The sequence below is a fragment of the Hordeum vulgare genome, chromosome 6H (assembly GCF_904849725.1).
Source record: "Hordeum vulgare subsp. vulgare chromosome 6H, MorexV3_pseudomolecules_assembly, whole genome shotgun sequence".
Taxonomy (NCBI): domain Eukaryota; kingdom Viridiplantae; phylum Streptophyta; class Magnoliopsida; order Poales; family Poaceae; genus Hordeum; species Hordeum vulgare.
In genome coordinates, this window is record NC_058523.1 from 110,400,664 (window position 1) to 110,414,992 (window position 14,329).

Consider the following 14,329-nt stretch of genomic DNA (forward strand, 5'->3'; position numbering starts at 1 on the left):
CTACTACTCTGAAACATCATAGGCGTGAGTTCTCAGTAGAGGACATCATCGGCCATCTGAGTGTTGAGCAGAACTCGAGAGCAAAGGACTCCAATGGAAAAGCGGTGGAAAGCTCTTCTGGTGCCAATATGGTACATCAGAGGAACTTCAATTCTCAGAAGCCCAAGGGAAAGAATTCTGTCCAACAGAATACCGACTTCAAGAAGAAGGGAAAGAAGCCCTTCAAGAAGAATAAGAAGGGAGATGGCTGCTATACTTGTGGTTCAGAGGAACATTGGGCGAACAAATGCCCAAACAAGTACAAGAAGCCGGCGCAGGACTCCAAGTCTGCAAACATGATTGTGGGCAACAATGAAAGTGGTGCATCTGGGTATGGTAATTTACTTACTGTATTTACAGTTTGTCAGTCCACCGATTGGTGGGTGGACACGGGTGCAAATATTCATGTGTGTGCTGACTTATCATTGTTCTCTTCTTATTAGGCCACCGGTCGCGGGTCCGTATTGATGGGGAATGGCGCGAGTGCTTCTGTTCTTGGTGTTGGCACGGTCGATCTAAAGTTTACTTCGGGAAGGATCGTGCAGCTGAAGAACGTGCAGCATGTCCCCGCCATCAAGAAGAATCTCGTTAGTGTCTCCCTTCTGTGTAGAGAAGGGTTTAAGTTGGTGTTCGAGTCTAATAAAGTAGTAGTTATGAAATATGGACTTTTCGTTGGAAAAGGTTATGAATGCGGAGGTCTGTTCCGCCTTTCTCTAGCATATTTTTGTAATAAAGTCGTGAACAATATTCATTCGAGTGTTAATGAATCTGAAGTTTGGCATTCACGTCTTTGTCACATAAGTTTCGGTGTTATGTCGCGGCTAGCAAAACTGAATTTAATCCCAACTTTCACTTTAGCCAAAGGTTCTAAGTGCCACTCGTGTGTGCAAGCAAAGCAACCTCGCAAGCCTCACAAGGCTGCAGAGGAGAGACACTTGGCACCATTAGAACTCATACATTCTGATCTTTGTGAGATGAATGGTGTGTTGACTAAAGGTGGAAAGAAATACTTCATGACATTGATAGATGATTCCACTAGATTTTGCTATGTGTATCTGTTAAATACTAAAGATGAGACTCTACACTACTTTAAAATCTATAAGGCAGAAGTTGAGAATCAACTTGAAAAGAAAATTAAACGAGTCCGGTCTGATCGTGGTGGAGAGTACTTCTCAAACGAATTTGATTCATTTTGTGCGGAACATGGCATTATTCATGAGAGGACGCCTCCCTATTCACCCCAGTCAAACGGGGTTGCCGAGCGGAAAAACCGTACTCTAACTGATTTGGTTAACGCCATGTTAGATACATCGGGTTTATCCAAGGCATGGTGGGGGAGGCTATATTGACCGCGTGTCATGTCCTGAATAAAGTTCCTACAAAAGATAATGAGGTCACTCCCTACGAGGAGTGGTCGAAGAGAAGGACGACACTCTCGTACTTACGTACTTGGGGCTGCTTGGCGAAAGTCAATGTACCGATCCCCAAGAAGCGTAAGCTTGGACCAAAGACAGTGGATTGCGTTAATTTGGGATACACTAAGAATAGCGTAGGCTATAGATTTCTAGTAGTGAAATCTGAGGTACCTGACGTGAAGGTCGGTACAATAATGGAGTCGAGGGATGCTACATTCTTTGAGGATATATTTCCCATGAAAGATATGCAAAGCACTTCTAGACAGGAATCTGAGATAACTCCTGAGCCTGCCATTCCTATGGAATATTATGAACAAACACATGATGAAAATCCTAAGGAGGATGACGAGGAAGCCCGTGGTAGGGGCAAGAGACAAAGGACTGCAAAGACCTTTGGTGATGATTTCTTCATATACCTCGTGGATGATAATCCCACTTCTATTTCAGAAGCGTATGCTTCTCCAGATGCTGATTACTGGAAAGCTGCGGTCCGTAGCGAGATGGATTCCATCAGGGCTAACGGGACATGTGAAATCACTGATCGTCCCTATGGTTGCAAACCATTGGGATGCAAGTGGGTGTTCAAAAAAGAAGCTTAGGCCCGATGGTACGATTGAAAAGTACAAGGCTAGGCTTGTGGCCAAGGGCTATGCCCAGAAAGAAGAGGAAGATTTCTTCGATACTTATTCACCTGTGGCTAGACTGACCACCATTAGAGTACTACTCTCATTGGCGGCCTCTCATGGTCTTCTCGTTCATCAAATGGACGTTAAGACGGCTTTCCTGAATGGAGAGCTAAATGAGGAAATCTATATGCAACAGCCAGATGGCTTTGTGATAGAAGGTCAGGAAGGAAAGGTGTGTAAGTTGCTGAAATCTTTATATGGTCTGAGACAAGCACCTAAGCAATGGCATGAGAAGTTTAATACAACTCTGACATCTGTTGGCTTCGTTGTTAATGAAGCTGACAAATGTGTATACTATCGCCATGGTGGGGGCGAAGGAGTTATATTGTGCTTGTATGTTGATGACATACTGATATTTGGAACCAACCTCAAAGTAATTGAGGAGGTTAAGTCTTTTCTGTCTCAAAACTTTGAGATGAAGGACCTTGGGGTGGCTGATGTTATCTTGAACATCAAGCTGTTGAGAGATGATGAGGGTGGGATTACACTTCTACAATCCCACTATGTTGATAAGATTTTGAGTCGGTTTGGATATTCAGACTGCAAAATTTGTCAAACACCATATGATCCTAGTGTGCTTATTCGAAAGTTTAAAGGCACAACTATAGATCAATTGAGATTCTCTCAAATTATCGGTTCACTTATGTACCTAGCTAGCGCAACGAGGCCTGACATCGCGTTTGCTGTGAGCAAACTTAGCCGGTTTGTTGCAAACCCGGGGGATGTTCATTGGCGTGCTGTTGAAAGAATTATGTGCTACTTGAAAGGTACTGTCAACCACGGGCTTCACTATACGGGATTCCCATCGGTACTTGAAGGGTATAGTGATGCGAATTGGATCTCTGATGCTGATGAGATGAAGGCCACTACTGGGTATATGTTTACTCTTGGGGGTGGTGCTGTTTCCTGGAAGTCTTGCAAGCAACGATCTTAACAAGATCGACAATGGAAGCAGAATTAACAGCATTAGACACATCTGGTGTCGAAGCAGAATTTCTTCGAGATCTTTTGATGGACTTACCTGTGGTTGAGAAGCCGGTTCCGGCTATCCTTATGAACTGCGATAATCAGACGGTTATTGTTAAAGTGAAGAGTTCAAAGGACAATATGAAGTCCAACAAACATATAAGAATGAGATTGAAGTCTGTCAGACGTTTGAGAAACTCCGGAGTGATAGCGTTGGATTATATCCAAACGGCTAAGAATCTGGCAGATCCCTTTACTAAAGGGCTATCACGTGTTGTGATAGATAGTGCATCGAGGGAGATGGGTATGAGACCCACATGAGTTGCCATGGTAGTAACCCAACCTATATGATCGGAGATCCCGTGAAGTAGGACCTGGGAAAACAAGCCAGTGGTGAACTGAGGAGAGTAACTTTACTAACCCACTCCGTTGGAGATGCAATACTCTCGGATACTGTATGGTAGGATGACTACTGTCTTAATGTGTTCTAAAGCTTATATGTAAGCAAGATGTTGTCCTACAGAGCGATCTTTGGAGGAACACACCTATATGAGCTTGACTGCTGGTCACAGTCTATGAGGTTTGGGTGATCTCTAGTAAACTCATGAATAGGCCAGGAGTGTGACTAATATGTTCCACCCGAGGGGTCACCTTCGGCAGTCTAGTACTAGTAAGACTTGTGGTGAAGCTCCTTTACGCCAAGCTGACAATTCAAGGCATAGTCCATTGTTCAGTTGTAAAGGAGTGTAGCTACTTGTTCTAGGTGAAGCTCAACCTTAATAGGTCTTCACTGAAATGCTGGTATATTAAAACAGTGATTGGAACGAGGGAACATGATGTGCCCTTGAGATCTGGTGGGGGATTGTTGAAATTTGGAGGTGGGCTTTAGGCCCATTAGAGAATTTCAGAAAAATCTCCAAGGGCCCATGTAGGTGGTGGCATGACAAGGTGGTGGGAGTTTAGTCCCACCCCGCTAGTGGAGGAGAGTTTGGACCCCTTTATAAGGGTCTCTCTTCCACATGCTATTGGAGAGTGAGAAGATAAGGTGCCCTCGCGCACTCCTCCTCCGCCGCCCGCCTCGCCACGCCACGCCTCATCACGACGCGACGCGGGAATGAGCCGAGCTCATACCTACGTGCTTATTTTTGCCGGTCAGGAACGGAGAATACATAACGGACAAGGCACGATCCGAGACGTCGGATCGTGGCTGTTACCGACTCGGACGTGGGCAAGCCCACGTCTCTCCACCCAGCCGCCTTTATAAGCACGCGATCGCCTACCCTAGCCGTCACGAGAATCAGATCACATCTGCCTCACGCGTTCGTTCCTTGAACTGCTGCTGCCGCCGGCGACTCCGTCCCGTTTACCGCGTACACGGTCGACGGGAGAGCAGGCCTCCGAAACCTCGCCTCTCCGGTTCCTGTACGGGAGAGGGGCGATTAGGTTTTTGGGGAGCGATCACGCGACTGCTCGCCTCCGTCCGTCTGCTTCGTCTACGTCCGCGTCGCCCTCGTCATCGCCATGTCTTCACCAAGCGAAGCTGACCGTCTCCGCGAGGAAGCCGAGAAGAAGACGGCAGAGGATACTGCCGCCGCCGCCGCTGCTGCTACGGCCAACTGGCCGATTGGAGGGTATGACTCGTTTATCTTCATGTTCGTATTTATCCTAGCAGTACTACTTGTTTGCATAGATGTATCCACTATATGCGTAGTATGTGCTAGGTTAGCTCAAGATGAGTATGTCATTAGTCTAGTCAATGCCATGCTAGTTATTATTTCGTGGATTAATATACTCGGAAAATTGCCTATTTACTCAACATTTTGTTCCAATCAGGAGTGCTTAAAATGGAGTAAAATTTTGTTTTAGTGTATCACAACAGCAAATGCAGCAGGAGTAATCTGTTTCGAAAAGTAGCAAATGCAGAAGTAGTAATTTCAGTCACCTTACCATCAACCAGTTTGGACTAATTTAGTTGCTCAAGACCAATTTTAGTGCATGCATTTTTGGAGTAACGCCGCTAGCTACTGATACTTTTGCACATGAAGTACAATATTGGAGTAGCTACTGTTACTTTTTATTCAATTAAAACTAATTGAATCTTCTCAGTAAAGTGAAACCTGGAGTAGCTACTGTTTGTTTGATGCGGTTGTTAAGTGAAGTAGTGTGCCTGAGTTGTTAATTTTGGAGTACTTGAATTAGTGTGCGTGAGCTGTTAATTTTGGAGTACTTGAATTAGTGTGCGTGAGCCGTTAATTTTGGAGTACGTAAATGAGTGTGCCTTAGCTATTAATTTTGGGGTAACTTTGGAGTTCTTGCTCTTTTAATTTTGGGGTAGAAAAGCATATACTCCAGTGCTTGATCTAGGCCTATTTTACGTGCAGTAGTTCTAATGTTCTCTCTTCTCTTTTGTTTTATGAAACTTTTTCTTTAACTTTAGTTGGATTAAAACTAAATGAATCTTTTCCTTTGACTAAAACTAAATGAAACCTTTTCTTTCGTTTTAAAACTAAAACTTGAAGTAGTAGTATAACACTTGCACTAGTGTAGGACAACAGTAGTTTAGTGTAAATTTCTGTTAATTAACTGCATTTTTTTCAGTTACAGTAGGACTTCTCTTTATCTTCTTCTCTCTTCTCTCTTTTCTCTTCTTCTCTTTCTCTTTTTGCATCTGTAGTTTAGTGTAGGACTTGCACGTACTGCCCTTCTGGCCTCCATTCTCTTTTCTTCTCTTCTTTGAATGCACTCCTCTCCTCTCCTACTCCAATAAAAATACACTCATACCCCACACAAATGATCATACAAATGGAGTAAAATATACTCATACAAATGGAGCGTGGAGTAAAAATTCAAATGGAGTGAAATTCAAATGAAGTACTCCACACAAAATTAAAAGCACAAAAAAATACTCATACAAATATGGATTATTGCCAAATGAAGTTACAAATTTGAGTTACACATCAAGCATGAGAGCCTCAACACAAATTCACAAGCATCACTAGCCTCATCGCAAGCATCACTAACCTCATCACAAGCATAAAGAATCTACTCCTTGTTCTTGATCACTAAGAGTACTTGGATTAAAAACAGAGTAGCTCACCCACTGTTGAACTTGCTTCGTCAATTTTTTGCTTATTTGTCAATCTTTCTTTTGTTTTCACAGGTGGACAGATGGACAATGGTCAATCCAACACAATGATCAATCCAACACTTTGTCAGTTTCGTGCTTGCTTGGTAATCCTGCCAATCTAACACAATGCCTTGATCTACTCCAATCTTACAAATGGAGTAATGCGCTGCCTAACACATCAATGACACCAATTTGTTGTTGCAGCACTTCTGATCAAATGGAGTAACACAATGAGAGGACCCCTATTTCTTAAACACTTGTGATCAATCCAAGCAATCAATCAATCCAAACAAAGGCTGCTGGTGATAATTCAAACACAGACTGTAGGTGGCAATTCAAACACTTGTGATCACTCTGCTGTTGACAAAGGGGGGCTCACTCTACTGTTCTTCCTCCAAACAGGGAAGCTCGATTTGCGTGGTCCGCCAATCACAATTTGGAGGAAGCGAGAGCAGGAGAACCAGGGAGGAAGAGAGGCACGACGAGGCAGGAGCCAGGGGCGGCTGGAGGTGCGACGGAGTATGTATGATCATTGAGAAATGATAAATTAACAAACAACAACTTAATAATATTTATTAAGTATAAGCAACATAATTATTGATTTTCAAAGTATACAATCCTAAAAGAATGTTTACACCCTATTCATCTTTATTGTATTAGCAAGGCATGACTCCGTCTTCACCACATAAATACAAATGTTAAGCACCACGGTGTTCAAGTCAGGCAATTAGATCGTACTTTTTCAATATGCATCAACTTTTTATTCTTCATGCAATACATGAGTGTGAACCATTGGACATAGCATATAGGTGGAATAGAATATGGTGGTACATACCAAAGGGATAAAAAGTGGAGAAGATAATCTCACATCAACTAGGCGTACCAACGAACTATGGAGATGCCCATCGATAGATGTCAATGCGAGGAGTAGGGATTGTCATGCAAATGATACACTAGAGCTATAAGTGTATGAAAGCTCAACTGAAGCTAAGTGGGGTGTGCATCCAACTTGCTTGCTCATGAAGACCTAGGGCGTTTGCGGAAGCCCGCCATTGAAATATACAAGCCAAGTTTATTATGATAAGATGATTCCCACTAGCATATGGAGGTGACAGCATAGGAGACTCTCACTATGAAGATCATGGTGCCACTTTGAGGCACAAGTGTGGTAAAGGATAGTAGCATTGTCCCTTCTCTCTTTTTCTCTCATTTTTTTATGATGGTATTTTATCTTTTTTTTTGCCTCCCCCATAATTTTTTTTCTCGTACGGAGTCTCATCCCAACTTGTGGGGGAATCATAGTCTCCATCATCCTTTCATCAGTGGGACAATGCTCTAACAAGGATGATCATCACACTTTTATTTACTTATAACTCAATATGGAGAACTCATACGAAGATATGACTCTATGAGAATTCCTCTGGCAGTGTACCAGGATGTGCAATGATCTAGCGTGACATGTATCAAAAACATGATGGAAGGTGGCTTTGCCCTAAATACTATGTCAACTCTATATGATCATGCAAAGCAATATGACGATGAATGAACTAGTCATGTGAAGTGACGATGGAATTTGCATGGAAATATATCTCGGAATGGCTATGGAAATGCCATAATAGGTAGGTATGGTAGTTGTTTTGAGGAAGATATAATGAGGCTTATGTGCAACAGAGCGTATCATGCCGTGGGGTGTGGATGCATCGTGAAAGTTGCACCAATCCTCGAGGTGAGAATGGGCTATGCACGGTACCGAAGAGGCTAGCAAATACGAAAAGGTAAAGATGTGTATGTCCAAGGTGTCACATTAGTCATAAAGAATTCACATAATTATTGCAAAGTTTTATTATTTTTATCACACATCAAAGCACTACTCGCATGCCTCGAGGGAGGGGGTTGGTAGGAGTTAACCGCCGCGCGCCCCCGACTCGAGACAACACTAGGATTTTAACGAGAAATAAGAATGCTCACACATCATCACCATGCCTCTTTAATATTTAGACGAACAACAAGTTAACACCCCTTTAATCCCGACACTTATATGAATCAACAATTATGGACTTGCACCTTTTTCATATTACCATATCAATGTCATTAACTCACATTTTCTCTATGTGTGTGCTACATGATGGTTTTTATTATCATTCGTTGAATGTCTATTATTTTTGGACTAGTCTTATGACCCATGCAAATTATCGTCACTATTTATTCAGCTCTCAAACAAATATAAGTGAATAATGAGAGGAAATTACTTCTATAAAATCTACGCGCCACTGTGCTCGAAAAGATATAAGTGAAGTACTAGAGCAACTGCCAAGCTCAAAAGATATAAGTGAAGCACATAGAGTATTCTAGCAAATCATAATGAAGATGAGTATCCCTCTAATAGGTGTGTCCAGCAAATGATGATTGTGACAAACTGAAAGTAAAAGCAAACAAAAGCAAACGACGCTCCTAGCAAAATACATATCATGTGATGAATAAAAATGTAGCTCCAAGTGATATACCGATGGTTTGAGACGAAAGAGAGGATGCCTTCCGGGGCATACCCAAGCTTAGACGCTTGAGTCTTCCTCAGAATAATACTTGGGGTGCCTTGGGCATCCCCAATCTTAGGCTCTTGCTACTCCTTATTCCATGGTCCATCGCGATCACACTCAAAACTTGAAAACTTCAATCACACAAAACTCAACAAAACTTCGTGAGATCCATTAGTATAAGAAACATATTGTATACTTTAGGTACTGTTATAAATTGATTCTTAATTTATAATTGCATAATAGGTAATGTATTCTAATTTATCCATTACTTACACGCCCCCATATAATCCATAACATCATCAAAACAAGCAAACTATGCAGGCAAAACAGAATCTGTTTCAAACAGAACAACCTGTAGCAATCTGTAAAGATCCCATACTTCTGTAACTCAAAAAATTCTGAAAATATGACAACATGGATAATTTGTACGGAAATACTGTGTAAAATTTTTAAGAATTTAGCACGCTCCAGCAGAGAATTTAAAAATCTACACTGAAGATGAAAGTTTCTGTTTTTGCACAACATCAATCATACTCATCAAATAAGTTATCCCAAAGGCCTTACTTGGCACAAACACTAATTAAAACATAAAAATAATCATTATAGAGGCAATAATCATGTCAACACAAAAGAACAGAAAGTAAAAATGAAAATTAAGATAACTATTGGGTTGCCTTCCAACAAGCGCTATCGTTTCATGCCCTTAGCTAGGCATAATGCATAGTTTCAAGTGTTATAATAATCATGAAGATGGTCTATCATGCTATAATCATATTCCCTCCTTTAAGCAGCAACTTTCCTAATTGGAAGGCAAAATTAATTAAAGAGACTAAATTGCACAACATTAGGATCCGTGAGATCTACCTCGGGAGGAGTGGAAGGCTCCTCCTTAGGTTTCTCATAAGTAATCATCAACTCCTCATTGTATAGGTTTCGATAAAGGCATTTCCTTAATTCTATCTCAAGCTCATAGCCCAAACCAAGTTTTGGTACAACAAATTGATCATTGTGTTCAGAAATCTTATCAACTAGAACATTAGGTGGGACCTTCTTTCTAAAGTTTTCCTCATAAGTAACATAGTCTGTGGACCTCAATTTTCTTATCCTTTCCAATTCATAAAGAACTCCCTCTGTGGGAGGGCACTCACCATTAATCCTATAATGAGAAAGTATATCTCTAGCCTCTTGCATGATTTCATTAAATTCCTGAACAAGAAATATGGTGGCTAGACGTTTAGTAGAGGCTTCGTGAATATTTGAGAATTCGAGAAACAACCATTGTATAAAGGGATGCATATGAATAAATTGTATTTTCAATTGTACTATGAGCAAAGATATAGCATTCACATAAATTTTAGTTCTGGCAACAATAGAGCCTACTACCAATGGTAAAGATCTCGCACAAGTGAAAAAATCTTGAATCACACTCTTCCCAATAATATTACCGCTACCTATGCGGAGTTTCTTTGTTTCCATGATGGGTTTCTTTTTGGAAGGATCATCATCTGCAAGGTTATCAAATTTTCCTTTAGCAACTTCATCAAAATTTCTTTTAGCATGTTCGTCATAAGATAAAGTTGGATTTTCAAAGGCTTCCGCACTAGAGGCGGGAGCACCACTAATTTCAAACTCAGACATGATGGCAACTACAAGCAAGACAAGTAAACTAGCAAGCGACGAAGTAAACTAGCAACAAGCAAAGGTAAATTTTTTGTGTTTTTAATTTTTATGTGACAAACTAAATATAATAGAAAATAAAAAGAAGAACAAGTGAATGAAAATTTGTGAGAAGCTACTTGATAGTTGGTGATGGTATTCCCCGGCAACGGCGCGAGAAATCCTTCCTCATGACTGTGATCTGTGTTGGGTTTTTCGTGAAGAGGAACGAGTTATCGCGGCATAATGCGGGTAAGTATTTTCCTGAGTTATGAAACCATGGTTTATTGAACCAACAAGAATACCAATCCTCAATCGTCTTCAGCGACTGCACACAAAGAAACAAACAACTTGCACCCAACGCGGGCAAGAGGGTTGTCAATCCCCTTGATCTCGTTATTTGCAAGCAAATGAGGTGTGTAGACAATTGTTGATAATTGTAAATTGCAAAATAAAATAAAACACAAATGATGGCAGCAAGGTAGTAGTAGCGTTTGTAAATATATAAGTGAATAGACCCGGGGGCCGTAGTGTTCCCTAGTGGCATCTTTCATGGCAAAGGCGCACGGTGGGTAAACAAACTACTGTTGGGCAATTGATAGAACAACGAATAATTATGCAATTTTCACGGCAATGATGTATATAGGCATCACATGCATAAGCAAATAGGCCGACTGCTGCCTGCACCTATTACTATTACTCCACTTCAAGAGCGCTTCTATGCTTGCCTCTCTACGTATTAAGTAAAAACAGAGTAATGCTTGGAGAACAATGACATGATGTAGAAAAAGTAAACTCAATTAATATGAATAAACCTCATTATTTTATCCTTAGTAGCAGCAACACAAAGACGCATCTTATCCCCTTCTGTTAGTGGGATATAGAAATTCGCCAACAAACACACCATACATAGTGATTACATAGGATAGATCAAAGCGAAGATGCGATGAACATGGTATTGAAGATCATGAGAGAGAGATTGCCATCTAGGTACTGCCTACGGACCCGTAGGTCTGTGGTGAACTACTCACACATCACGGTGAGGGAAACAAGGTTGATGTAGAGACCCTCCGTGATTGATCTCCCCTCCGACAGATCGCGAGAACGGAGGTTTAGATGGCCTCCTGTCGGAACAGAGACTTGCGGCGGTGAAAAAAGTGTTTCGGGAGCGCTCTTAGGGTTTTCGGAATATTTGTGAATTTATAGGCCAGAGAGGGACGTCGGGAGGCATCTAGGGGGCCCACAAGCCATCAGGACGCGACCAAGCCCTGGGCCGCGCCCTGTTGGCTTGTGCCTCCCTCGTGCGGACTCTCGTCCACCTCCGATGCTTGCAGGTATTCATATAGTCCAGAAAAAATCAAATTAAAGTTTTATGGCATTTGAACTTCGTTTGGTAGGGTAAACCTAGAAAGCAAAAAACACGTAGAGAACAGGAACTGGCACTGGCACTGGTTCGATAGGTTAGTGCTCAAAAATATTATAAATTGATATATAAATGCCCAAAAAGTATCCTAGAATGATAATATATCAGCATGGAACAATAAAAAATTATAGATACATTGGAGACGTATCACCACTTGCGGCAGCCTTGGGGACAACCCACCTTCACGCGTAGGAGAGCCATCCGGACATGTCGCCTCGCTCGCTGCCTTTGACGGCCCGGCGCGTCCACCACCGCTGGTGTCGGCGACGACAACGGCCTAGGAGGGAGCACATTGGCCGCCTGTGCTTGAGGGTTGGGGGTCCTGCGGAGTCGCTGGCGCGAGCGACCAGGGAGGAGGGGGGTGGGAAAAAGTTCCATGACCTCAAATTTTTCTTCATCTTATAGGCTTGATCATTGGCTATCCTGTTTTGCTTTACCCCCGAGTTCCTTGCCCTCGAGCCTAGTGTTATTTCATCTTAGCAGGTAGACCTATGACATGAAATTCTGTCATGTGTGGCGTATGCTATAAGACTACCCACAATGCAAAGTAACATAGAGCATTAACATGCATACGCTACTATTCTAAGTTACTACTTCCACAATGTGTAGTAACATAGGGATGGTAACATTGAGCCTTTCATTTGTTAGGCCATCTCCAGCCGTTCGCCCTCCATGGGCGTGAAATAGTGCCGCCTGGGGGCCCGTCGGCAAAAAAATCGGCGGCGGCTGGGGGGGGGGGGGGCTCGGGTTCCTAGCCCCCCAAAGGTCGCCCAAACTGTTTTTTGAAAAATAAACTCGACCCAAATTGGGCCAAAACCGACTCAAATTCAAAGGAAATTCGTATTTTTCATTGAAATTTGTACAAAAGCGAAATAAAAAAACATAACTAGACATAATTATAAACTACGTTGTCGTCGCCGCCTTCTACATGCCGAGAAGCTTGTAGAAATTGGTGTAGTCACCGCCGTCGTCGTTACCGTGTGCTCCGTCGCCATCCTTGATGCACCCCTGCCCTGGGTCGCCGTAGCGAACGGGGTTGGAAGGCCCCGGTGCCTCCTTGTCGCTATCGTCGAGGATGACGACGCTGCCCTCCTCGCGGCCGTGGCATGGGGCGGCGATCTCCTCAAGAGCGCGGCGCTGGCGCTCCATCTCCTCCCGGACATAGTCCTCCCACATAAATTTGAGGGCAGCCTCGTTGTCGGCGGCCATGGCCAGGTGCTCCTGCTTGACGGGGAGGAGTCCCGACTCCGTCTTCAGCTTGACGAGGCGGGAGGAGGCCTCGGGCTCGTTGATGACGATGCCACTGGTGCGCGTGCGCCGCCCCCAACAACGTCTCATGCGGCTCCGGCTTGACGGGGAGGAGCGCCGGCGACCCGGAGGAGCGGGAACGGGAGCCGGGCGAGGAGGAGGACGTCGTTTCCATCCGCCTCGGCGTCCAGGAGCTACCGCGACGACGGGAGATGGCGGGTGGCGGTCGGTGCTCGTACCGCGGCGAGTTGCCGCTGTTGGAAATATGCCCTAGAGGCAATAATAATTAGTTATTATTATATTTGTTTGTTCATGATAATCGTTTATTATCCATGCTATAATTGTATTGATTGGAAACACAATACTTGTGTGGATACATAGATAAAACACTGTCCCTAGTAAGCCTCTAGTTGACTAGCTCGTTGATCAAAGATGGTCAAGGTTTCCTGGCCATAGGCAAGTGTTGTTACTTGATAACGGGATCACATCATTAGGAGAATCATGTGATGGACTAGACCCAAACTAATAGACGTAGCATGTTGATCGTGTCATTTTGTTGCTACTGTTTTCTGCGTGTCAAGTATTTGTTCCTATGACCATGAGATCATATAACTCACTGACACCGGAGGAATGCTTTGTGTGTATCAAACGTCGCAACGTAACCGGGTGACTATAAAGATGCTCTACAGGTATCTCCGAAGGTGTTCGTTGAGTTAGTATGGATCAAGACTGGGATTTTTCACTCCGTATGACGGAGAGGTATCTCGGGGCCCACTCGGTAATACAACATCACACACAAGCCTTGCAAGCAATGTGACTTAGTGTAAGTTGCGGGATCTTGTATTACGGAACGAGTAAAGAGACTTGCCGGTAAACGAGATTGAAATAGGTATGCGGATACTGACGATCGAATCTCGGGCAAGTAACATACCGAAGGATAAAGGGAATGACATACGGGATTATATGAATCCTTGGCACTGAGGTTCAAACGATAAGATCTTCGTAGAATATGTAGGATCCAATATGGGCATCCAGGTCCCGCTGTTGGATATTAACCGAGGAGTCATTCGGGTCATGTCTACATAGTTCTCAAACCCACAGGGTCTGCACACTTAAGGTTCGACGCTGTTTTATGCGTATTTGAGTTATATGGTTGGTTACCGAATGTTGTTCGGAGTCCCGGATGAGATCACGGACGTCACAAGGGTTTCCGGAATGGTCCGGAAACGAAG

The 14,329-nt window shown here is 43.1% G+C and overlaps 1 long non-coding RNA gene across 1 annotated transcript; it reads left to right on the forward strand.

Annotated features, from left to right (window-relative positions):
* Positions 1-5,579: 5,579 nt before the first annotated feature.
* LOC123403373 lies at positions 5,580-6,820 on the forward strand. The gene is made up of 3 exons (XR_006611461.1): positions 5,580-6,337; positions 6,438-6,556; positions 6,636-6,820. It is a non-coding gene; the product is annotated as an uncharacterized LOC123403373 (long non-coding RNA).
* The last annotated feature ends 7,509 nt before the right edge of the window (positions 6,821-14,329 follow it).